Source organism: Herpailurus yagouaroundi, unplaced genomic scaffold, assembly GCF_014898765.1.
Source record: "Herpailurus yagouaroundi ecotype Mexico unplaced genomic scaffold, PumYag 139, whole genome shotgun sequence".
Classification (NCBI taxonomy): domain Eukaryota; kingdom Metazoa; phylum Chordata; class Mammalia; order Carnivora; family Felidae; genus Herpailurus; species Herpailurus yagouaroundi.
This window is the reverse complement of record NW_024412394.1, coordinates 41,290,884-41,318,523: the sequence shown is the minus strand read 5'-3', so window position 1 is coordinate 41,318,523 and position 27,640 is coordinate 41,290,884. Positions and strand designations below refer to the sequence as shown.

At 35.9% G+C, this 27,640-nt stretch overlaps 1 long non-coding RNA gene across 1 annotated transcript in view; it reads right to left on the bottom strand.

The window, feature by feature from the left end:
• LOC121029716 (uncharacterized) overlaps nt 1-27,640 on the bottom strand; it is a 489,603-nt gene that overhangs the window by 209,673 nt on the left and 252,290 nt on the right. The window contains exon 3 of the long non-coding RNA XR_005789854.1: nt 19,456-19,509. This is a non-coding gene — a long non-coding RNA (uncharacterized LOC121029716). The remainder of the gene's footprint in view (nt 1-19,455; nt 19,510-27,640) is intronic.

The following is a 27,640-nucleotide window of genomic DNA, read 5'->3' as shown; positions in this document are numbered from 1 at the left end:
AAAAAAAGAGAAAAACCATATGATCCTGTCAATCGATGCAGAAAAGGCCTTTGACAAAATCCAGCACCCTTTTTTAATAAAAACTCTTGAGAAAGTTGGGATAGAAGGAACATATTTAAAGATCATAAAAGCCATTTATGAAAAGCCCACAGCTAACATCATCCTCAACGGGGAAAAACTGAGAGCTTTTTCCCTGAGATCAGGAACACGACATGGATGCCCACTCTCACCGCTGTTGTTTAGCATAGTGCTGGAAGTTCTAGCATCAGCAATCAGACAACAAAAGGAAATCAAAGGCATCCAAATTGGCAAAGATGAAGTCAAGCTTTCGCTTTTTGCAGATGACATGCTATTATACATGGAAAATCCGACAGACTCCACCAAAAGTCTGCTAGAACTGATCCATGAATTCAGCAAAGTTGCAGGATGCAATTCTTTCATAAAAGCAAGGTGGCATAATGCAAACTTTCAAAAAGCAGGGGACACCTGTATCGCCTTTAAATGTAACATCCTTAAGTGACCATTTGTCACTCTCAAGATCAAATTCAACCTCTCACCATATACTAGGAGGCATATCATCTTGAGATACTATATGCCTTTACTCACTCACCTCTCATATTTCCAGCCATATTTCCAGCCATAAAGATATGTTTATACTCTCCTGAGTGCATCATGTGTTTCTTCCTTGACACAGATTTAGCCTCTGATCTTTATATCTCATCCTCTCCTTTAAATCATCACATAAAAATCACCACTTCTCTGAAGCCACCCCTAACACTCTCACACCTCTACCAGTATTGAGTGCCAATTTTGTTATGACTCTAAACCCCATGATTACAGTTAACACTCTGTGCTGCAGTGATCAAAATTATTAGCTTTTTTGGTTTAGTTTCTTATGACACTCATGAGACTGTGAGCCCTTTAAAGATGAGAATGCCAAAACATTTATTCATTCATTACCCAAATATTTAGATTATATTATATACACTTTATATCTTATTAGCAAATTCTACCCTTTAGAACAGGTTGCATGGAGACAAGGTTAAGAAATAGTCCTGGAGTCAGATGATTTGGTTTGAATCCTGGCTCTATCACCTATAACCTGTGTAAATTAAGGCAAATAGCTAAGCCTTGTTAAGTGTCAGTTTCCTCATTTCAGGAAAATAATGCCTATCTCACATAGATCTTTTGAGAATTAACTGATATATTTTAAACTTTTAATACAGAGATCAGCACTTACTAACCAGTACACAATAATTTTCATCTTCAATATTATAGCTTTTTATAAATACAGAGTGATAATTTAACATGTATATGGCTATTTTCTAGCCTAATATAAAAATAATGCTCCTGGTTTGCTCTGTGTTAGCTTTGAGAAGTTATCTACACCAAAAAAACTCCTAGAAATAATAAATTCAGTAAAGTGGCAGTATACAAAATGAATACTGAGAAATTGGTTGCATTTCTATACACTAACAACAAATTCACAGAAAGAGAAATTAAAAAAAATAACACCATTTACAACTACACCAAAAAGAAAAAAATACCTAGGAATAAACTTAACCAAAGAGATACAAGACCTGTACTCTGAAAACTATAAAACGCTTGTGAGAGAAATTGAAGATGATACAAATAAATGGAAAGATAGCCCATGCTCATTGGAAGAATTAATATTGTTAAAATGTTCATATTACTCAAGGCAATGTACAGATTCAGTACAATTCCTATCAAAACACCAATGGCACTTTTCACAAAACTAGAACAAGTAATCCTAAAATTTGTATGGAACCACAGAAGACCCCAAATAGCCAAAGCAATCCTGAGAAAGAAGAACAAAGCTGGAGGCACCACAGTACCAGATTTCAAGATACATGAAAAAGCTATAGTAATCAAAACAGCATAGCGCTTACAGAAAAATAGATCAATGGAACAAAATAGAGACCTTGGAAATAAACCCACAATTATATGGTAAATTAATCTATGACAAAGGAGGCAAGAATATACAATGGAAAAAAGACAACCTTTTCAATAAATGGTGCTGGGATAACAGGACAGCTACATGTAAAAGAATGAAACTGGGCTACTTTCTAACACCATAACAAAAATAGACTCAAAATGGATTAATGACTTAAATGTGAGACCTGAAACCATAAAAATCCTAGGAGAGTAATTTCTCTGACATCAGCTGTAGTAATATCTAGATACATCTAGATATACCATTTCTAGATATATCTCATACGGCAAGGGAGACAAAAGCAAAAATAAACTATTGGGACTACGTCAAAATAAAAAGTTTTTGCAAGGCAAAGGAAACCACCAACAAAACAAAAAGACAACTTGTTGCATGGGAGAATATATTTTCAAATGATATATCTGTTAAAGGGTTAATATCCAAAATATATAAAGAATTTACACAACTCAACACCAAAAAACAATTTGATTAAGAAATGGGCAGAGGACTTGAATTGACGTTTTTCTGAAGAAGATACAGATGGCCAACAGCATGAAAAGATACTCAATATCTCTAGTCATCAGGGAAATAAAAATCAAAACCACAATGAGATACTATCTCATCCCTGTTAGAATGGCTAAAATCAAAAAGACAAGAAACGAGTGTTGGTGAGGATGTGGAACCCTCATGCACTGTTGGTGAAAATGTCAATTGGTACAGCCCCTGTGGAAGGGCATAGAGGTTCCTCAAAAAATTTAAAAATAGAAATATTATATGACCCAACAATTCTAATATTGGGTATTTACCCAAAGAAAAGATATTTGCTAATATGAAAAGATATATGCTCCCCTATGCTTATTACACCGTTATTTACAATAGCCAACACATGGAAGCAACCTCAGTGTCCATGAGTAGGTGAATGGATAAGGAACGTGTGTGTGTGGGGTGTGTGTGTGTGTGTGTGTGCATGTGTATAATAGATTATTACTCAGCCATAAAAAAGGATGAGATAGTGCCATTTGTGATAACATGGATGGACTAGCAGGTGTTATGCTAAGTGAAACAAGTCAGACTGAAAAAGATAAATATATAATTCCACTCATAAATGGAATCTAAAAAAAATGAGTAAACAAAAAACAGATTCAGATCTATAAAACAGAAAATAGGGGTGCCTGGGTGGCTCAGTCAGTTAAGAGTCCGACTTCTGCTCAGGTCATGATCTCGTGGTTTGTGGGTTCAAGCCTGGCGTCGGGCTCTGTGCTGACAGCTCAGAGCCTGGAGCCTGCTTCAGATTCTGTGTCTCCCCCTCTCTCTGCCCCACCCCTCCATTCACACTCTGTCTCTCTCTCCTTCAAAAATAAACATTAAAAGAAAATTTAAAATATATATAAAAAATAAATAAAAACATTAAAAATTTTTTAAATAAATACAGAGAATAAATTGATGGTTGCCAGAGGGAAGGGGAGGGAGGGTTGGGAAAAATGTGTGAAGGTTCTTGGGGGATACAGGCCTCCAGTTATGGAATGAGTAAGTCACAGCAATAAAAGGCAGAGCCTAAAGAATAGCGTCAATGATACTTTAATAGTGATGTAAGACAGATTGTACTTATACTTGTGGTGAACACAGCATAACATATAAAATTGTCAAATCACCAAATAGATAGATGATAGATGCATAGATAGATAGATATAGATAGATAGATAGATAGATAGATAGATAGATAGATAGAAATAATCCACACTAAATGACATCTCTTTTTCAAAATATTCATTCTGTTCTTGCTACCCTGAAATACTTCTTAATATCATTTATAATTTTGAGATTTCTGGGTTCTATATCCTATTCATTTGATCTACATTTCTATCTTCATGCAAATACCACAGTCTTATTTATTGGGGCTTTTTAGTCATTTAGTGTGATTTTCTAGCTTGGTTCTCTTTTTACAAAGTTGTTTTATCCATATGTGAACAACAATAACAACAAAATTTCAACCCATACCTTGCACCAAAAACAAAAACTAACACAAAATGGATCTTAGATCTAAAGGTAAAACTTACAATTACAAAATTTCTCAAAGAAAACATAGGAGAGAGCCTTTGAGACACTGGTTTAAGCAAATATTTCTTACATACAACATCAGAAGCATGATTCATAAGGGCACCTGGGTGGTTCAGTCACTTGAGCATCTGACTTTGTCTCAGGTCATGATCTCACGGTTCATGAGTTCAAGGCCCACGTTGGGCTTGCTACTGTCAGCCTGTCAGTGCAGAACCCACTTGGCACCCTCTGTCTCCCTCTCTCTGCCCCTCCCCTTCTTGCACTCTACCAGAAATAAATATTTTAAAAAAGCATGTTTCCTAAACAAATTGTTAAACTATATGATCCTTTTAATGTACTGTTGAACTCAGTTTACTAATAGTTTATTGAGGATTATGGCATCTACATTCATCAAATATATTGGCCTGTCATCTTCTTTTCTTGTGGTGTTTTCTTCTGGTTTTGGTATCAAGGTAACACTGGTCTTGTAAAATGAGTCTGGAAGTGTTCTCTCCTCTTTCACATTTTGGAAGAGTTTGAAAAGTATTGATGTTAGGTCTTCTTTAAATGCTTTTAAAATTCACCCATGAAATCATCTGGTCCTAGACCTTCCTTGGTGTCTGATATTGTGCTAGGTACTGGTAATTCAAATCTGAGTCTTGTCCTCCAGAAATTTATGACTTAATGGTCAACCATGTGCAATGCTACCAAGAGGTCAAGTGAGGTAAGGACAGGGACAATATCCTTTGGTTTTAGCAATGGAGAGGAGTTTCAACCAAGAATGGATGGCAGTAGGGGCGCCTGGGTGGCTCACTTGGTTGAGCATCTGACTTTGCTTCAGGTCATGAACTCACTTTCATGAGTGTGAACTCCGCATCGGGCTCTGTGCTGAAAGCTCAGAATCTGGAGTCTGCTTCGGATTCTGTGTCTCCCTCTTTCTCTGTCCCTCCCTGACTCGTGTTCTGTCTCTTTCTGTATCAAAAATAAATAAAAAGATTTTAAAAATTAAAAAAAAAAAAAGAATAGATGGCAGCAGCCACAGTTTAGAGGCTCAAAATTAAATGGAAAGAAAAAGGTAAGAAGTAGATGAATGAGAATATTGAATTGAGTGCAAGATCTTTTTATGATCATGAAGATTAAAGAAGTTTTAAATACTGAAGGGACAAAATGAGAGAACTATTGAGAATTGAGAAAAATGAGGGAATAACTGAAACACTAACTCTAAGGTAGAAAAGAGTGGGATTCAAACACAGGTGGTAAAACTGGCTTTTTGTCAGAAGAAAAGCAGAAGATCAGTTGAGACAAACAAATGTGTGATTTTGGTTCAGAACCTAATAGAGCTTCTTTCAAAGGTTTCTAATTTTTTGCATCATAAGATGGTCTCTGCTAAAAAGGGAGTGTTTTCCACTGAAAGGGAAAATATTTTGCCAAAAAGAGTGAGAAAAAGAGAATGAGTCAAAACTTTAAAATTACAGACCTTTAAAACCAGTTATTATTACTAATGAGATATGACTTAAAAATAAAAGCACCAGAGTATGGCATTGTTAAGTAGCATTAAGATCTCCTTTGTTTGATCACCATGATTGTATAGAAATATATCTACTTGTGAGTTTTCTCCAGGAGAGGAAAAAGCAATTATCAGGATTCTTCTATGAATGTGCAAAGGAGTTTAGAATATGAACTGTAAAGACTAGTCAGTGACAGCCCAGTCTCAGTAGAGAGGAATGTAGTGGACAGAAGTAGGATGAATGAAAGTCCCCAAGTAGTGAAAGAGCAAATCATTGGTGGTTCAGTGGTAGAATTCTCAACTCTCAAAGTGGTGATAGAACACGTGTTTGGGTTATCATTGAATCCACAGCTCAACTGGACTCAGATGGATCTCTGAATTATAATGTCAGAGGTAAGTTTAAGGATGTGACTATGTGGATGATGGGGGGTGGGAAGGAGCAGAGAAGAAGGTTGCTGGAGATACGGAGATGAAGGTTTCCAGAAAAGTGGAACAATCAATCTTGTGGATATTGGTTTCGCTTGGGGCAATGTTAACATGTGAAGTGTTAATGAGTTGGGAATAGGTGTCAAAGACTTTGAAAATTAGAAGAATAATCAGAAAGTTTATAGAATTTAATGACAAGATGAGTAGATAATTATAGTCTAATGCATTGACCTTAGAACAGCTGAAATTTTTGCATGAAGGAGAAGACAAATATCATGAACAAAGCCATGGAAGTAACAGGAAAGAGAGGTAAAGTAAACACATGGGACATAGCTCCTCCATCTGCTGAGTATAGCGCTGTCTGAATTATGTGTTTATTATTTGATATCTTTATATACCTTGAGGGTAGAGACATAACTTAATGATCTTATATACCATAGAAGATGTGCTCTAAATACTTTTTGCTATCCATAAAAAATGTTGAATTTTTCCAGAAAAACTTAAAAAAAATTTTCAAAAGATACATTTTTGCTGACCCCAAACACTCCCGCCACCATTGCAGATCTGTCAATAATGAGAATCCAATTTGAAAAAGACGAGGCATAGTCTTCTCTACTCTAAGATTCTAAACTCTAATATGAAATTCCATTAGGTCTTTCTTCACTTTCAGGATGCCGCGCAAAGTGCAGGGCAAAAGAGCTCACCTACTCTTCCTAATAATTTTCAATCAGACTATTAAGTCTCTTTTACAACCTGTTTTCACCTGAATCCTGAGTGTTTTAGAAAGTCATTAAGTCAGTGCTTTTTGTCCTTCAGCTTCAACCTGAAAATTCATTCATAGGAAAGAAAGAAAGGTAGCATTGTATCACATAACCCAAATAAGCTGATCAGGCAGATGGCTGAAGCATGGGTGAAGAAAAGAACCTCTCCATTGTGGTAACAAACACATTGTAAGAGGCTAAAGAGAGATAACACTGAAATGAGAGATAGTAAATTGGAGTTCGAAACGGTTCCTGTGTCTTCCATGATGTAGCTGTTTAGAAAGTTATTTAACATCTTTGGGCTAACATTCCTTACCCGTAAAATTGTTAGACAATTATCTGACCACAAAGGTCCATTTTAAGTCCATGATAAACAATTTTGTTAAGCTTTCTAGACCCTAAATAAATTGATGGCATTTATCTAACATAGTAGATCGCACCTAGCTCCCTACCTCAGTTTTCCAATACATTCTCTCCTCTGCCTTGTCATAGAACATCTTGGGTCTCTCAAATTCTGGCTTAAAGCATTCTACTTGGCAAAATTTAGGATGAAATGTCTAAGACTGAACCCAAACTAGAAGAATTAACTTTTAAAAACTATTTATTCTGAGAAAGAGAGAGAGAGAGTCAGAGAATGAGAGAGAGGTGTAAGGGCAGAGAGAATCCCAAGGGCTTTATGCAGGGCTCAATTTTGCAGACCTAGAGATCATGATCTGAGCTGAAATCAAGAGTCAATCACTTAGCCGACTGAGCCACCTAAGCGCCCTTAGCCATTTCTAAATGATATGTTTACATTGCATTTTCTTAATTTTGTTTTTGTTTTGTCTTTGTTTTTCAGAGAGAAGGGGAGAGCAGAGGGAGAGGAGAGAGAAAATCTTAAGCAAGCTCCACACCTGCTCTACATCCAGTGCCGAGCCAGACTTGGGGCTCAATCCCAGGAACCATGGGATCATGACCCGAGCAAGAGTTGGAAGCTTAACAGACTGAACCACGCAGGCTTCCCTAAAAGAACTAACATTTGATCACTGCTAGTTAAAGAACTCTAAAATAAGCAACTATCTCCTCTGACTTGAGCATGAGATGGTGTGGTATGCTGTGAAATTGCCTAAGTACAGTACCTGACATGTGGTATGTACCAGTTAAATATTAGTTTTCTTCTTTTGGGGTCATATGGCTCTTTGACTGGAGCCAAAATATATGTGTGCTTTTCTCCAGAGTGCAACAGAAGCACCAAATGTTTTAAACTGAAACTGACTCAAGCTCAAGACAAGAATAGAACCATTACCTGGTCCTGCTCCTGCTCCTAGGACTTTATTTTTCATTGAGAGGTGGGGCTTTGTTTGAGATGGAGGTGGAATTCCTTTCTCTTCTCTAGTTATAGTTTCCTGAAGTGCAAACAGGAAGAATTAAGCTATTCCCTTTAAGCCTCAGTGTCAATTCAATTTCACACATAGAGCAAATTGTTCAGTGTTCTTGTTTTCAGCGTGGAAGCTTAATTTGGCTGTTCCTGACAATATAATTGGTGTATAAAAGCAACACAAAAAAACCCAATTTATACCATTTTGAACAATGTACCAACGACCAGGGTGTAAATATATATATATGTATATGTACGTATATGTAATAATATACATATACACATATATACTAATATATAGTATATACTATATATGCTATATATGTATATACTAGTATATATATATATATATATATATACATACATAATATATATACATGTATGTATATATTATTTAATGCACACACAGACACATACATCTTCAGAGTCCTTGACAACTCTGTCCTCCCCTCCCTCCCAATTTGGTTGTTCTAATAAAAGAGAAAAACTTAACACTGTAGGAAAAGACAAATATGGGGTGAATGGGTGGCTCAGTTGGTTGAGTGTCTGGATCTTGCTCTCGGCTCAGGTCATGGTCTCATTGTTCGTGGGTTTGAGCCCTGCTGCACAGGGCTCTGTGCTCACGGTGCAGAGCTTGATTGGGATTCTCTTTCTCTCCACCTCTCTCTCTCTCTGCCCCCCCCCCCCAATAAATAAAGAAACTTAAAAAAAAAGGAAAGAAAAATAGGCTAAATGACATTTTAAATATCTCTTGAGGGGATTACCAGGAAAATAGCCCAGTGCCATAAAGGGAATTAAGGGAACTGAAAGCTGAATGGGAAGTAGAGCGGAGGGGGGCAAAGCAATTCATTCTGCTGAAGGTCACTAATATATAACAAAACCACATGCAATGTGAAAGAGTCTGCATGTGTCCATACTGTGAAACAGTGGCACCACAGTGTCATAAGAACTGTGTTAATAATGCTTACGAGTTTAACACAGTTAATCAACATAAAATAGGATTATCTTGTATCAATAAGAACATTAATAATAGATATTGAAATAGTACTTAACTCTAAATTACTAAAGCACTAGAAGGTAATTGAGATTTTTAATATATAAATTTTCCGACAATAATTTTATTTTCATGGAAAAATATATGGACTCTCAGAAGATTAAAAAAGACATGAAAAAATAGAGTGGTATCAGTGTGTGTGTGTGTGTGTGTGTGTGTGTGTGTGTGTGTGTGATTATTGTACATTTTCGCATAATAAAATAAGTGAGGGGTCAAATAAATTTTACTTTTGGGGTATTTTGGAAGATACATAGGAGAAAGGGAAGGGGGAGAGAATTCCTGAATAACAATCTTAGAAACTCCACACTAGTCAGAATAAAAGATGTGTTTTCTCCTGAAAAATTTTTTTTAAAGTTTATTTATTTTAAGAGAGAGAGAGAGCAGGGGAGGGGCAGAGAGAGAGAGAAAGAGAGAGAGAGAGAGAGAGAGAGAGAGAGAGAGAGAATCCCAAGCAGGCTCTGCACTGTCAGCACAGAGCCTGACGTGGGGCTCGATTTCACAAACTATGAGATCAAGACCTGAGCCGAAATCAACAGACCCTTAACTGACTGAGCCACCCAGGCGCACCTGAAAATTTTGTCTCAAAATGACCCTGCATCAACTACCCCAGCTGTTATGAATGAATACTGACACAAAAAACAAACAACAAACAATGGATTGATTTAACTTTAGAGGGACATTTACATCCCTTCACTGAATCTTCTTCACAATGTGAAGCATACACAACAGTAATATTTTATTACTCATTTAACTACTGAGCTAACTCCCAAAAAATATGATTATATTATCCTTTGCTTATATCCTTTACACTTCTTGTTATAGTTGGTAAAACAATAGTGAATATCCCTAACAAATATTCACATAAATGTCTCACTTCCTATACATTAGTAGCTATCCTACAAAACAAACAAGTTGGAATTGGCCTGGGCCCAGCTTTACTCAACCCAACATGTGCCAGTCTCGTAAGAAAGGTAACATTCTGGTGGAACCACTGAATTTATAAATACAGAGTCTGACCTCTCTAGCTTCTTCTATACTTCATTCTCTTCTCTGGAATTCTTCTTGGAGGAACCTGATTGTTTCCATTTGAAATATTTTATCTCTCAGATGTTTCTTCTCAAGAACATCTTCTAGCTATGTTAATATCTCTGTAATTTTTGAGGAAAATGTCTCACATCAACCCTTGTTATGGGCATGGACCATTCAGAGGCTATACTGATAAGTGTCTAAAAGACATGTTCTAGAGTATGACTGTCCAAGTTTAGATCCTGCCTTTATCAGTTACTGGCTGTGTCCTCATGAACACGCTAATTAACACCCCTGTGTCTCAGTTTCCTTGTGAAATAGTAATAATAGCATGTTTTCTCAAAAATTTGCAACAAATGACATCCACAAAATCTTAGAAGACTTCCTTTCACATAGTAGGCACTCAATATATATTAAAATCATTAACTTGCTGGTACGGGGGTAAGGCAGAAAGGGAGTGAGAGGAAGGTTAACGTTTTTTCTTTGGTTTCTGATGTTTTTTGGTTATCCGCTGCTCCCTCAGTACATAGCCAGCACCTTCAGAAAGTAGTCTAGTACACATGACTTATAGATTCCTAGATCATTACGTGCTGGATAACTAATACACAATGATTTATTCCTAAATTCTCTTATACTTACATATGCTTCTCAAACTTCTGCTCTGCTCTTGTTTACACAGAAGGGATGCATGTCTTTTCAAACATAAGATCTTGTTGTCCCCAATTAAAAACAAGGAACTTAATACATTCTTTCCATAGAGGTATTGCATCATGTAGCTTGCCATCAGAAAAGCTATATTTTACCTCTACTTTTTTTTTTTTATCACTAAAACATTTCCCCCAGTCATCACTAAAGATTTCCCCCAGTCCCTTTATACATCACTTTAAACAACATTTGGCAAAAAAACTTTGGCACAGAAACTTGTTCAAAAGCCTTTTTTTTTCAAAATTGAAATAACACCCAGTTGTTTCTCTTTCTTTCCATATGTTCACATGCTCAATTACTTCTGAATTTGTTCACTATACAGAAACAGACCAAAAGGGTTAAGATTAAAGTGAATGAAACCACAAACATAATGAAGAAGATCAACTTAGATTTGTTGATAAAATCCCAGGAGACACAAGCAGATTTGGAAATTTTTTTCTTGAATTCTATAGAATGAATTTTTCAGCCTCAAAAAATAAAGTACTCTGCTTTACTCAACAGGCAATCAATGGAATAAGTAAGTCACTTCAAAGAAATAGAGCCTGATGGCCCTAAATCAGTACATACATCAGATACTTCCCAGGAAGATCCCATTCTGATATACTCAGGAAATCTAGAATTAGCTGATGAAATTTCCTTAATGAAATTTCTTTAACAATTCAGAGGATGATGTTAGCCTCCATAATTTGCCTAGACATCATCATACTCAGACAACTTATAAATACTGAAGGGAAATTCCATTTTCAGTCAAGCTTTTGTCAGTGTTTTTGAAAAGCTCCACATTTTTTTTTTCTGGAGTTTTTATTCAGTGGTCATTGCCAAAAACCTTTGGTTTCTTAGTATCTGGCAGGAATATCTTGAGAATCTGGTTATTTTAGTTGAGTGGGTATAGGGAAGGGGGGTAATTCTAGATATGCAAATTACATGAACTTCAAGTTACAGATCAAATTTAAACCTTTGTATACTTGAGTTCATTTGTCTTTGGCAAAACAAGTCTCCCTGTTCCTAAAAGGAAAAAGTACTGAAACATACCTTACTGAGAAGGTAGGTAAAGTTGGTGGTACATCAAAAAGCTCATAAAACTAATATTTGATGATGTAAATGTAAATGAATTAAAAGCACATGGATGAAAATTTTCTTAAAATATACAAAGTTATATGAAATATGTATTGGATTTTTCTTAGCCTGGCACAGTAGAAAATTAATTTAAGATGATTGGAACATTAAAAATGTGGCCAGGTTCACTTGTTCCTCAGACGTGTGCTGAAAGAATGGCATTTTATTTCAAGGCAGAATTCTTGTGATCTGAGAGAGCTTCCATCCATTTATTTTTATGGGTCCTCCAATTGTAAAGACCCTCTGGGAGACTTCAAAACTCACACACGAGGAATTAAGATCTAAGAAATTCTTGTTACAACTAAGACAGATTTTTAAAAATCTACTTCTGAGTGATCCAAACCTGTATGTAGCTCTCTACTTATGATTTATTAAATTCATAAAAATGTCTCCACAGTTCCTAGATCATCAGTTTACAGCATGCATATTTTATTTGGAATTTCGCTTATGTCCACAAAACTCTGTTCTTTTTGTGCAATGCAAGTTGGTTAGTATTGGTGAAACAACCATTATAGAGTTACTCAAAGTTACACATTGTATATTAATCTTAACCCTCCTTTTTCTTAGCTAACAGCCATGGTCAGAGAGATAGTGTTGCCAGTGTATACAACTTATTAAAAACTACTAATCTCAAGATCTATATTTTACATATGTTTACACATACAGTCTACCCACATCACCACGAACCATGTGGCACTGCAGTAAAGATATGCTAAGGTTTCCCTGGGTTTGCAACAGAGTATTTCTTGTAGATTTGTCCACATTTCATTCCCTGAACTCTGTCTTTTCTCTGTCACACCTTCACAGCCTCTCTGAGCTTCTCACTCATCTACTTCCTGGAGTCCATTTATCCTCCATGATCACTTTCAAAGCGTTCTGTTTCCATGAAGAAATTCTAAGGATGGCAGCCTACACTGATTTCTCCCTTTCCAAACATGTATTGATAAGTATTTTATTAATTTAGGTTTTTCTCCATACACGTGTTTGTTTTATACATGTCGACTGCTATCTCACCAACCAAGTTTGTAAACTGTTAGAGGGCAGGGTGATGCCCAATACATTCTTTATTACCTTCCTCAGTGCATAGGAGGATGTCTGTGGTGTGTTTCCTATAATTAGAAACTGCTACAGGATCAGTGATGGCCCTTTTTGGGGGGAAGAAGCTATACCCTCTTCTTCCACAGATAGACAAAAATGCCCCCTCATAATAAGTTACACACAGAAGTACGCTGAAGTTCTGGTAATGAACAGAAGGATAAGAAGAGGACTGAACAGGCATACTCACTCTACTTGGATCTTTCCTCACACAGAAGGAAGGCTGCTAGAGCAATGGGGCTATTCATCAAGAAAGTTAGACCCAACTCATCACAGATATCCTTACAGACTTTGTAGATAAACTGTATCCCTTCTTCTCTCTACTCTCTCACTCTTTGCCATTTACTCTTATTTCCAGATATAATATCTATTTTATTAATCTGCATTTTCTAAGATGGAATAGCAAAGAATAAACAAATCAGCTACTTTTCAAATCAAAGCACTTGTCTGGTTACATTGCACACATTTACATGGAGATATGATTGGAGAATTTAACTTCTGCTTCATCTAATATATTTGTTCTTAAAAGTTTCATCTTATTTTGCTCTTTTTGTTCTATGTGCTTCTGTATTTCCTTTTAATCTGCCTTTTTCTATTTGGGTTATGTTGCTTAAGCTTTTATTTTCTACAGAGTTTTGGATTATATGTGTGCCATTTCTAATTCTACTAGATTTCAGATTTAAAACCTAACAACTAGTTATGTTTTAAAGATTATAAAGCCTCTAAGATCATATTAGAGGCATGATCTGATAAATTAGTGTCCTTTCTATTTAAGATGAAAATGTAATCCACCTGTACTCTACACATAGTTTCTACCCATGCACTCATCCACTTTTTGGTCTTCTCTATAATTATATGTGGGTTAATTATAAATTATTGAATTATTGGTTTTACATAATATGCCATTGTCATTTTGGACATTCGTATGTACTTTTGTACAAGTGATTGGTGTTAGCGAGCAAAACCAGGTATAGGCTACATTTCATCTAGTTTTTCACTTTATTTTAGCCTCTCAAACACCTTGTAAAGTACAGAGATATTTTACATGGAAGTGACTTAACCGGTATCTAACAGAAGTCAAGTGCAACATGTCTGGCCATAGAGTGTCTAAAGGTAACAGCCCAGCTCTTGACAGTCAGAGATCTCTATTTTTTTTTAAAGAGTGTCAGGGCGTTTCACATCAGAAATACAACCATCAGGACTCACTTCTTCATTATGATCATAACAGACGTGCTTAATGATTATGTGTGGGTTGCTAACTTCCACAGCCTCTGGTGACTTCTGGGCTTCTTCATCAGATGCCTGTTTGCACAGCCCTCGAGACTTCAATTTTGCTTTCTTTTTTAGTAATAAGAGTTTTTCCTCAAAAACTTCTTATTTTTTAGGAAAATAAAATGTGTGCTATATTTATGTTAAGTCCTGGCATATTAGAGAAACTCCTTATGAAATATTTAACTTTATACTGTGCTGTCCACAAATGACATTTTAAAAACATTTTCAACCTTTCTTCTGAAAGCAACATTTATATAAAATAATAGCACCAGTCTTAAGTAGATGAGTTTTGACAACCATCAAAACATCCCCACCATCACGATCAGGATATTACTCCAAAAGATCTGCAGTCAACCCTGCCCCTCCTCTGGCCCCAGTCAACCACTCCTCTGCTTTGGGTCACTACAGATTAGTTTCACCTGTTCCAAAATTTCATATAAATGGAATAACATAGTAGTATGAACGCCTTTATTCCTACCTTCTCTCATTCGGCATGTTTCTGAGATTCACCTAGTTGTATATATTAGAAGTTCGTTCCTATTTTCAGCCACGTAACATTCCATTATATGAACACACCACAATTTGTTTAACAATTAACTTGATGATAAGCACTTGGGTTGTTTCCATTTTGAAGTGATTATAAATAAAACTATTAAACATTTATGTGCAAGCCTTTGTGTTGATGTACGTTTTCATTTCTTTGGCATAAATACATTAAAGTGGGATTACTTGGTTATGTGGTAACTGAATGTTTAACTTTACAAGAAACTGGCTAAATGTTTCCAAAAGGGCCATACCGTCTACATTGCTGCCAGCAACATGAAAGAATTCTACTTGTTCAGTACGATAGTTTGTTTTGTGTTACTTTTTAAAATTTGAGTCATTCCAGGGGTGCCTGGGTGGCTCAGTCAGTTAAACGTCCAACTTTGGCTCAGGTCATCATCTGGCGGTTGGTGAGTTTGGGCCCTGCATTGGGCTCTGTGCTGACACAGCTGCTTCAGCTGCTGTCTCTTTCCCTCTCTCTCTGTTCCTCCTCCTCTCACACACTCTCTCTCTGTCTCTCTCTCAAAAATAAATAAGCATTAAAAAATGTTTTAGACAGGGGCGCCTGGGTGGCGCAGTCGGTTAAGCGTCTGACTTCAGCCAGGTCACGATTTCACGGTCCGTGAATTCGAGCCCCGCGTCAGGCTCTGGGCGGATGGCTCAGAGCCTGGAGCCTGTTTCCGATTCTGTGTCTCTCTCTCTCTCTGCCCCTCCCCCGTTCATGCTCTGTCTCTCTCTGTCCCAAAAATAAATAAACGTTGAAAAAAAATTTTTTTTTAAAATAAAATAAAAAAATGTTTTAGACAAAATAAAATTAAAATAAAATAAAATAAAAAATAAAATTTCAGTCATTCTAGTAAGTAAGTATATCATGGTATCCATTATGATTTAACTTGAATTCCCTGGTGATTAGTTATATTGAGCAACTTTTCATATGTTTACTGCCCATTCACATATATTGTTTTATGAAGTGTCTATTCAAATATTTTGCCCATTTTTATTGGGATGTTTTGGCCTTATTCTTTTAAGAGTTATTTATAAATTCTAGACACAAATTCTCTGTCAAATATATGGATTGCACAGACTTTCTCCCAGCCTTTGGTTTGCCTTTTTATTTACTTTAATAGAATCTTTTAAAGAGTATAAATTTTTAGTTTTTGTGAAATCTGAGTTATCAAATTGTTCTTCTATAGCTAATACTTTTTTCTTCTTAAGAAATCATTGTCTGCTCCAAGGTTATGAAGGTTGTCTTCCACATTTTTGGTTACTTTTATTTTCACAGAAAATACTTAATTTTCTGCCTGTGTTCCTTATATTGCATTTTTAGATCTTTTGCAATCCTTTCCAACTGTTAGGCCTAGTTTTTATCAAATATTTTTAATGTGCTGGGCATTTTAAAAAAATTTTTTAAGGTTTACTCATTTTTTAGAGACAGAGAGAGACAGAGCGTGAGGGGGGAGGGACAGAAAGAGAGGGAGACACAGAATCTGAATCAGGCTCTAGGCTCTGAGCTGTCAGCGGAGAGCCCGACACAGGGCTGGAACTCACAGACTGTGAGAACATGACCTGAGCTGAAGTTGTATGCTTCACAGATTGAGCCACCCAGGCGCCCCTGCACTAGGCATTTATAAATAAATTATCTTACACAAATTCTAAAACAGTCCAAGTGAATTAAATATTATTGTTATCCTCATTTTGTAGAAGAGGTATGTAAAATATGGATAACGTAAAAAAGCCAAAGGGCCAGATTTCAAACCCAGGCAATCTATTCCTAGGGCCATGTTATGTGGCCCCTTAGTCCATTTCCTTTACTAGGACTTTCCAACTCACTCTGTTGTGTCTCACCTTATCTTTTATTTTCATCCAAGTTTTTCCTCTTTTTGGAGCTGTTCCTGGTTCCTAATACTTTACAATTCTTTGAGGATTTCAAAAATTTCTTGAACTTTTTTTTATCCTAACATGTAGTTTTTAGTCTATCTTCCTTCACTAATTCTTTATCCTTGTCCATGCCTTCACCACTAAGCTACCAGGTTTCATGTATTTATGTTTTCACCTGTTCAAATATGGTAAATTCAGACTATTTTGACTGTAGATTTACTTTGTTAATATATAGTGTGTTCTGACATTGTGAGATTTTTGCATAATTCCTAAATGTGTACCTGTACATTTTTACCTACCCTGATATATGATTAGTTGGGAGGTAAGTGAAGGTCCATAGCTCCTACTCAAATTCCCCTTTTTTCCTGGCAGTTCTACCCCATTGAAGTAACATGCTTTTCTGACCCAAAAGCCTGGTTACTGATATCCTAAATCAGTGCAGTCCGTGGAAGCTGTAATTTTCATTAAGCATTCCTTCAGAGACTTTTCTAGGTTACAAACCACACCAATATGGTTTACTTACTAAACAGCAACATGCAAGGGCTGAGACTTCCTCACACATGGAGTGCTTAATATCCAATTGGTTCTTGGAAATTACTATCTGTGAAGGATTACGTGAAGAAGATGAAGAAGAAATGTGAGCCACCAAGTTCTAGCTGCCTTAAGATGAGGAAAGATCAGGGTAGAAGGACAGCTGCTCATACCTTAAGTTTCTGACTCTAAACAATGTCTAGAAGGTATAAAGGGTTTACTGAAGTTTCCCAGGCATCCTCTGTCACATGAAGCAATGCTCTAGTAAAGTTTTCACAAGCCAGTTCTATCTATATACATATCCATGTAGGAAGATCAACATACAGGCACTGGAAATAAGTTAACTATTATTTTGTGCTCATAAAATGTCTGTCATGTGTTTTGATTCTTTGAAAGTATTTTACTGAGGGCTTAAAAGAAACACCATCAGGGTTACTTATCAACACCATTTTAAAGCAAAATTTCCATAAACTATTCCTTCTCATCTTTAAACCTCAAGTGCTGTTTTTTTTTACTTTATTTATTGCTCATTTATTTTTATTGTGGTCTCACATTTCCTAACACAGCTTGAGTCAATACCTAGTAGTTAGCATTCAGCTGATTTTTTAATTTCACATTTTATTTAGACAATTTTATCTTATTGTATTGTATTTTCAAATGTCTATTTATTTTTGAGAGAGAGAGAGAGCAAGCAGGAGTTGGGGGTAAGGGTAGAGAGAGAGGGACACAGAAGATCTGAAGCAGGCTCTGTGCTGACAGCAGTGAGCTGCCGTGGGGCTCAAACTCACAAACTAGGGATCTTGACCTGACCTGAAGTTGTATGCTTAACTGACTGAACCACCCAGGTGCCCCTTATTTAGACAATTTTAAAAAAATTTATCATAATCTCATTTGGGAATGCTATTTCTAGCTTATCATTTTTTTTTCTTACCTCTACAATTAAACATCAGCTTCCTTTATCGAAGGACAACAGCAATTTCTAGTTTCAAATCTGTTCAATGAAAATGGAATCCGGGGTGCCTGGGTGGCTCAGTGAGTTAAGTGTCCAACTTCAGCTCAGGTCATGATCTCACGGTTCACAAATCTGAGCCCCCCCATTGGGCTCTATGCTGACAGCTTGGAGCCTGGAACCAGCTCCAGATTCTGTGTCCCCCTCTCTCTCTGTCCCTCCCCCACTCACACACACACACACACACACACACACACACACACACTCTCTCTCTCTCTCTCTCTCTCTCTCTCTCTCAAAAATAAATGTTAAAAAAATTGAAAAAAGAAAAAAAAAAGAAAATGGAATCCATAGTTTTTTATTCTTTTTTTTTCTTTATAGATGAGAGAGAAATTGGAAAACACTGTTGAAAGATATATGAGATCCTCCAAATAATTTATGTAGATAATTCACCTCAAAGAGCTGAAGCTTTGTTCCCCACATTTTAAGTCACTGGGGGCTGCATATAGTGATGTCCTTCAGGGAAGTATGATATATAATTGTAGAATGATTAAAGAGAAAAATAACCATTTTAAAGTAGAGATAAATCTGACAAACACTACCTTAGGTGATCAAGGCTAACATCAATAGTGATAACTCATGTTGATAGTATGCACCCTTGATATGATATGATGAAAATGACACTTTACCTCTTCCTCCCAATAGTTCATAACCCAGGGCAATTGTGGGGAAAACATCAGATTAATTCCAATAGAAGAAAATTCTACAAAATATATACCCAGTACTCCTTAAAATTGTCAAGGTCATCAAAGCAAAGGAAGTGTAAGAAACGGTCATAGACAAGAGGAGCCTATGGAGACCAGATGACTAAATGTAATGTGGTATCCTGAATGTCATCCAGGAACAGAATAAGAAAATTAGGTAAGACTAAGAAAATCTAGTAAAGTGTGGACTTTATTGATAAGAAAATGTTGATATTGGTTCCTTAGTTGTGACAAATGTACTATACTGATATTAATATTAATAACAGAGGAAAGTGGATGTGGAGTATATGAGAAATCTATTATATTTATAATGGCTCTGTAAATCTAAAACTGTAAAATAAAAAGATCTTAAATAAAAGTATATGACATCAATTTATGTAAATAGATGAGAGTCTCATAGTATCAGACATATATCTAGATAAAAAGTAGTCTCCCAATAAATGACTGTTTAATTGATTTCAATTCAATGCAACAAGTACTTACCTGTGCATCAAAAGTCCTGTATGATAGGAGATGTCACATGCAGAGCTCTGTTATCTAAAAAGGTAACATGACTGATTGTTAAAATATAGACTAATTTTCCAGGCTTTTAAATTCCAACAGAGAACCTGATTACATTTGCACTGCTATTACAGGTGCACTACTGAATCTTCTTGGCCACAGATTTTTTTTTTTCAGAGACAAACAGGAAATTAAAACAGGAAAACTTCCTGCTTTAGGGTTTAAACATTTATTATGTTTGACAACAGGTAACAGAGCTAATGCTATCTACTCACTACCTAGTCACCACTTTCTCTTTAACACTAGAGTTTGGCTCCTACTGAAGATTAACCTCACCCAAACTATGACATTGATGCTACAAATATGTACACAACACTCTTCATCATGATGTCTATAATCTATTCCTGTCAATTCAAAGGAGTATCCTTTGTTTACATTAAATTTTCATAACAAATGGTTGAAGTGTTTTTTCAGGATATTATAAAAAGTGGCATGAAGTTTTACAAATTAAATTTTTCTCTGCTTAAGACAATTATGTTTTACAATAGCTAAGTTTCACCATTATCCCTCTGCAATGACATTCAATGACGATGTTAACGGTTAGCCAAATTAAAAACAAGAAATTTAATTTGCTCTTTCCAGGTAAAAAAAATAAAAGTTAAGTAGATTTTGTGGTTTAATGTTTATTAAGTTAATATGGGATATTAAATTAATATTTAATATATTAATATTAAATGAATGCATTCAATAATGTAATATGAAATTTACACATAAAACTAAACATTCCCTTATACATAGCATTTTTCTATTTTTTGTAGCTCTACATTTATTGCTAAAATAAATGTAGTTTATTTGACTTGAATCTAGAATGAAATACAAAGTGTATCTAACATTGTTTGCATAGGCTCTATAATTTACGATCCTTTTGGAACACTTTTAGTAGCTGCAGCAACTCAGCCTGGGGAGAAATATTAGTTAGCAAACAGCTGTGAGAAAAGTTTATGATGAAGCAAGAAAATACACTGATTTCAAACATAAATGGTTATACTTACATAAAAATATTTTTCCTGGCAATGCACTGGTCAAACATATAAAAATTAACATAAGTACATATTAATAAAAACGGGGATCACATATGACATTCAATAAGTCTGAATATTTATGAGGCCAGTTTAATAAAAACAGGAGTTGTTGTACCTTGTTTTCTTAGTGGGAGCTGAACCACTAACTAGCACAGGGTACAATTAATGTCAGCATTCTAGCTATGGGGTTGCTGGCTTTTACAGGGCAAAGATAGCAAACACTTATTATCCAAAACATTTTATGGTGCTGAGTTCCTTCAGTTGTAAACTTCACAGAGTAGCTAAATTCATGTGATAAAGTATAGAGGTGCTTTAATGATGGCCATTCAATAAAGACCAATAAAGTGGTTCTGGGTGAGACTGGAACTCTACTCCATTTTTAGAAGTGTACACACACATATACACACGCACGCATGCACACACAAATGTATTGCAGTTTATGTAACACTTTACCTTTTGATTTAATGAAAGAAAGCAATAATACATTAAAAATGGGAAAATTCTTTGACCCATTCCTCCTAGTCAGGAGCAGATCTTGGTATTGTTAATACTATAGGTTCTTTTGAAGATGATAGGAAGAAGTATCTACCTTCTAAAGCCACAAACATTTTTACTTAATTATTTGCAGTCTCATTCCCCATATGCATTGATTCCCATTTTCTTCTCATTAAAAGACATTTTAATGCAAAAGTATTCTTCAAGAGATCTTTGTGTGTTAAACTTCCAAGCCCTTAAAGGACATCAGAATATCCTTGCTGTACACACATTTATTTCAGTGTTACAGCTCTCTAACTGTTGAGAAATGTGATATGCAGTCAATTCTTATTCTTTTGTAAGTACTCTAGAAACTTTTATACCTTCCTCTTTGTCTTCCTTGGTCATTGAATTCAACTATAGTCTATCCAGGTGTATTTTTTTTTCTTTTATCTCTAACTTAATTGGTGTAGTAGGTTGTTTGTAAAGATGAGTAATAATTTCTGTTTTCACATTTGTCTGCTATTTTTGCAACATGCCTTTAATGTTCCTCCTTTAAGAAAGAACAGTCTACTTTTCCATCCAGATTTATTAACAGCTATTTGTTTACCCCTGTTCATAGCAGCAATATTCGCAATAGCCAAGAGGTGGAAGCAGCCTAAATGCCCATTGACAGGTGAACAGTTTTAAAAATGTGGTAAGTAGAATGGTATTCAGTCTTAAAAGGAAAAAAAAATTCTGGCACATGGTACAATGTGGATGAACCTTGACGACATTATGGTAAATGAAATAATCCAGTCACAAAAAGGCAAATATTGTAAGATTCCACCTCTCTTAAATTAAATTCAAAGCATTTAAATTAGTTTGAAGTAGTTAAATTCAAAGAAACAGGAAGTAGAATGGTCATTGCTAACGACTTGAAAGAGGGGGAAATAGTGAGTTATTTCTTAGTTGGCAAAGAGTTCCAGTTTTGCCAGATGAAAAGTCCTGGAGATTAGTTACACAACAATGTTATTATACTTAACACTACAGAACTGCACACTTATAAAGGTTCAATGGTAAGAGGAAACTTACCATTTTTTATGGACATTTTTAGTGCTTTGGGTCTCAAGTGCTTCTTAAAATTCTTCTCACATTTGGAGAATTTCTTATATTCTGAGTCCATGCAAGGCACTCATTTTTCCAGTTTCCCTTGTAGCCAGATACAGGCATATGACTTGGCTCTGACATTCAAAATCACCCTTGCAAATCTTCAATTCAGATGCAGTGCAGAAGGTGACATCACACAGGATTTTTGCACCAGCAATGGTGGGAGCAGACACACGGTCCACTGTCTTCTGACAAAGCAGCACTGATGGGGAGAGGGTCAGTGGGATGCTTCTGCACTGTGTGCCTGGTGCCAGCCATGGAGACTCTAAGGGGCCAGCCCTGTAGTATAATATGGGTGTTGTTCCCAGCTGGGTTGCATCCAAGTCTGAATCTGTCTCTGCAAGATATTCTGGGATCTACCTAATATCTTCAATAAGTTATTTTTCTGCTTGAATTAGCTATATGCCCTTTACTAGGTTCTTAACAATGGAGAGTCTGAGGCAAAAGCTGATGTGCTATTTTTTTTATTTGTACCTATATGAAAGCAGTGTGATTGAAAGTTTTTCATCTTATTAAAAGAGACAGAATAACAACAACAACAAATACTGAACTGGCTGAGTTCATGTGGGGTAAACAGTAGTGACTATAGGAAAGATTGAAATCCTTGTTAGATAACAATAAAGCAGTTAGGAGACTTTGGCTATGGTGCCTTGGGGTTCAGTGTGCCTCACAAAGCTGGAGCTTTAAAAAAAATTCAAGAGGCACCTGGGTGGCTCAGTTGGTTGAGCGTCCAACCTCGGCTCAGGTCATGATCTCATGGTTCTTGAGTTCGAGCCCCGCATTGGGCTCTTGGCTGTCAGCACAGAGCCCGCAATGGATCCTCTGTGCCTCCCTCTCTCTGCCCCTTCCCTACTTGTTTTCTCACTCTCTCTCTCTCTCTCAAAATAAATAATTAAACTCCGTAAACTGAATACAAAGTCAATGTTGCTTGCTAATGGCCTCATCCTCTGGGACAAAACAGTTCTGATTGACTAGGTTCTCAATGTGTGGAATTAATATTACATTTCAATAAGCATAATAAGCAAATTGATACATCTGCATCTGGAAAACAGCACATATTTTGCATCTGGGCTCTTAATTAATACATGGATCTGATTTTTAAGAAAACAAATCCTATAGTTCCAGGTTAACACTGATTATACATTGACATTTACAATTTTTTTAAAATCCCCTTAACTATTCTTGGAGGTGGCTATTATTTTCTCCTTTTATAGATAAGGAAAATACAATCCAAAGTTTAGGAATCCTACCTAATATCACACAGTTAAAAACTCATGGAGCATTGATATGAGATCTGACTACAAACTTTCAAACTATCATTTTGTTTTTGTGAAAGTTTGAATTTTGTATGTGACTAGTAACCTAACTATTTTATACCTCAATTTCCCCATCCTCAAGAATGATTCAGTTTCCCTCTATTGACATTGGATTCAAAATGAAAAATATTTCAAGAGAGTACCAATTATAAAATAGCATTCAACTAAACTTATAATAATTCTTGATGCTTTTACTGCATAAAATTCTGACTTCTTCTTTTTCTTTTTCTCTCTGAATTCCACATGGTCATTTACCTTCCTCACATCTTCAATTCCATTTAAGGAAAAATATAAACTGAAACTTTTTTTAGTGATAAAATAATATTCAGTAAAAAATACCCAATCATCATCATTTTCAGAACTCTTAGGGATTTGCCAGTGCAGAATTCAGCAGGTTCCTCCTAAACATTTTCCAAATGTCCCCAGCTGTGCTTCTCAGAATCAGACCAGACCATGGCTAGACAGATAGTCACATCAAAGTGGCATCTTATGGACAAAGAGAACTCCCTCCTCCAGAAGTCTACCAGAGGATCCATGAGGATGAGATCATCCCTGCAAATATTGTTTGCCTTGCTTTTCTCTTTATTTTCTTAACCAGGAGAGTGTTTGTCCATGAAATGGTTTGGCAAGGCTTATCATCCCAGAGGATTTCTTAAACTAATAGTCCCAATGTCAAGCATAGGAAGAAAAGTAATTATTTTTGAACACAAAATATTCTTTATTATGAATTATCAAATTGTTTTTCATTTTGAGATTTCCAAAGTTTTATTTTTATCCCTATTTGTAATTTGGCCCAAGTATGATACTATCAGTGAAAAACCTATTGACTTGCTTTTTTTGTGTTTTGTGTGTGTTTTTTAATCAAAAGTAAAATATTGTTTCGAGTTGAATGAGTGCCTCAATTCTCTGAAAAGCTCTTACACGACCTTACACCTACTTGTTTCTCTTGTTGAAAAGTAAATGATTTCATTAGGGAACACCCTGGAAATGAGAATCAACAGTGAATATGTTTTCCTAAGCATTACCTGTTTGGATCTGAACATGATTGTTCTCCATAAAAGTTCATTTGGCATTTTTACTTCCAAAATAACTGGACTGAAATTAGGAAAAAGCGATCCCATCCCATTCTGTCCTTTTTTCCCCATCCGACTCTCCCTGCAAAGTAACTAGGCTCTATGCCTAAGAAAATAGTCACACACTCACAAGCTGTAAAGGGTAAAAAAAATTACTACTCAAAATGTAATTCATTGCCAACCACAATTCACTACTTGAACAACCAGCTACTGACTCATCTAATTTTACTCTCACATTCATAAGAACATTTTACAAAAAAGCTCTTGAACAGATTCTTTATAAAATTGCTACTTGCAATTAGCTCATGCACTAGTATTTTGCCTGTGTGACTTTGCACATGCTGCTTTTTTTTAACTGCAACACCCTTATTCACCTGTTTAAATTCTACTGGGCCTTAAACTCTCAGCTCAGAGGCATCTTTCCCAGAAATCTTTCCTTGTCTGCTCTCTACCCTGGTCACTCCTTGTAGATGACTCCTTGTTGCTCCCAGGTGGTTGTTACACTAACATCCATTATGCTGCATTTTAGCTGCTAGTCCATCAATCTCCTATAGTAGGTTGTGAGCTCTGCGAGGGTAAGTGCTGTTTGGGGCCATATATAATCAACCCCTAAGACAGTGTCTAACACATTTTGTGGTCAATACATGTTTGCTGCATGAGTAAATTAATGCAGGAATTATCTACTCCAGAGGAAGTATCTGTTTCTGGTTGACTCTCCATCATCTATTCCCCACCATCTACCCCACAGCAACTCTCCTCATGCCAACAGAGAACTAAACCCTCCCACATGTTCAGTCTTGTGAATTTGTGGAAAATGATCCACGGTTCCTTCAAGAAAAGGGTTAAAACAATGTGTATTCTACCTCTAGCCACAGGAAATGCTTCAGGGATATGCATGCAATCTAATCTGAGCTGGTGAGAGTTTGCAGCATTTTGAGGGGAGGGAATGCCCTTTTCTTTTGCAGAAACTATTCAAAGAAGGCATTCTGTTTCAATGCACATGATTACAGAAAAATGACCACAACCTCAAGAGCTGCTAGTGACTACCTTGTAATGAAAACAGGAGAACATCCCTGACAGTAGAATGCAGGAGGAAGCAGAATCAGGAAATAGCAAGAGAAACCATACCTTGCTCACATTATTTAAGACTTGAAAAAAGATGTCTCTAAAGTTAGTCCCTGGGCTATTCAGTTAGGAGAGGCAATATTATTTTTAAAGTTGTTTGAATTAAGTTTTCTGTTCCTGCAACATACTTAGCTCTTTTTACTTAAGTGGCTCAATTTTTCAACCAAATCTTCCTTTAGCTCAGTCTCCCATTTGATAAAATATTTCATCATCTGCTTCAGTTCTCCCCTAAGGGCATAGTAAGAGCAGAGTGGAAACAACATGGGTTTTGAATTCAGATAAACAGATGTTTTCATTTAAGTTCTACCTTTTATTATCTGTGGACACTGGGCAAGGCATTTTACCCTTCTGGGTCTCATTTTCCTCAACCTTACCTACCTTAAAACTCACTGGTGGATTTAATGAGATAAACATATTTAACTTCATGCCTATGAGTTAGACGTTCATAAGATAATTTATATTTTTCTTTCTTCCCTTGTAATTCTCACTAGCTTAAATTGGCTCATGGGAATTCTGACATTTTGAGCCTCTGAAGCATAAATACCTTTTCATTCTACATCTAACAGCTACCATATAAAACCCCCTGATGTCATCAGCATTCAGAACAGCCTTTCATACCATTTATATCTTCACACCCCAGTTCTGCCATCATTGTAAACGCCAACTCATCAACTTTCTCAAGTCCAAATCCACACTTTTACATTCATTCTTCTTGATCACATGTCTATGTTTAATTCTACTTGCACTTACTGAGCACCTACTATATGCCAGCTTTAGAGAGACACAGCTGAGTAAGACATGGGTTCCTGTCCTCAGGATCCTTACATCTAGAAATAGAGACAGATTTTCTAAATTAGATAAATCCAAAAGACAGTAAAAAATGATGAGGGCAAGAGTTATATGCATGGGTCATATAGGTGCACCCTGAAAAAGAAACTAGTGTGGAAGCAGACAGTCGAATCAGGAGGCAATTATAATAACCTAGGGGAGAAATGACTGTGGTTGACTCAAGATGGTGCCAGTGGAGGAAGTGAGAAATTAACAGATTATGGATATATTTTAATATTTGAGCCAAGAAGTTGTGCTGATGGACTATATGAAGAGTGTGAGAGAGTAAGAGGTGTCAAGGATAGCTCCCAACTTTAGGGGAAGAGAAATTTCAAGAATATAATTATATTAAGTTTGATGAGGAAGACTGTGAAACAGAAGCTCAGTAGAGATATACAAAAGGTAATAAATACATACATACACACATACATACATAGATAAATATGGATTATAGGTATATAGATATATATATACACGCCTGGAGCTTATAGTAAAGACCTAGATAAAGATATACATTTGAAAACCATTTGCATATGGAAGGTGAAAGCTTTTGTGATTGAGTAAGGCTATCAAGGAAGCAACTGCAGATAGAAAATTAAAAAGATCCAAAGACTAAGACTTGGACTCTATTGTTAAAAGGTTGGGGATATAAATATACATGCAAAGAAAATAACTGAGATTATATGCAACAAAATTGTAACATTTAAAAGGGAAAGTTATATTTTCTTTCTCTTCATTTGCTAATTTTTTGATAGTGAAAAAGTATTCTTATATAATTGAGACTATTAAAAATTAAAATAAAAACTTGCTAATCATACATAAATTTTATAGGTAAGAAGACAAATTAGTTGATTGCTTAATTTGACCTTTTGTGTCTTTTAAGAAATTCCAGATTCTAAGTTGTTTTGTAAGGGAGATGCTTACCATATTCTCCAGACTCTCCTCATCCTCACCAGACTTCAGTGTTATCCCTCTCCCGGTACATTTTTCTAGGATCAATTTAGAAATGCTCCTGGTATTAATTGGACAGAGCCAGTCCCAAACACCAAGGTCCTGTCATCTGTCACCTTGATGGAATAACTGGGGTTCTACTCTATAGTAAGGACTAATCTCTTCATGC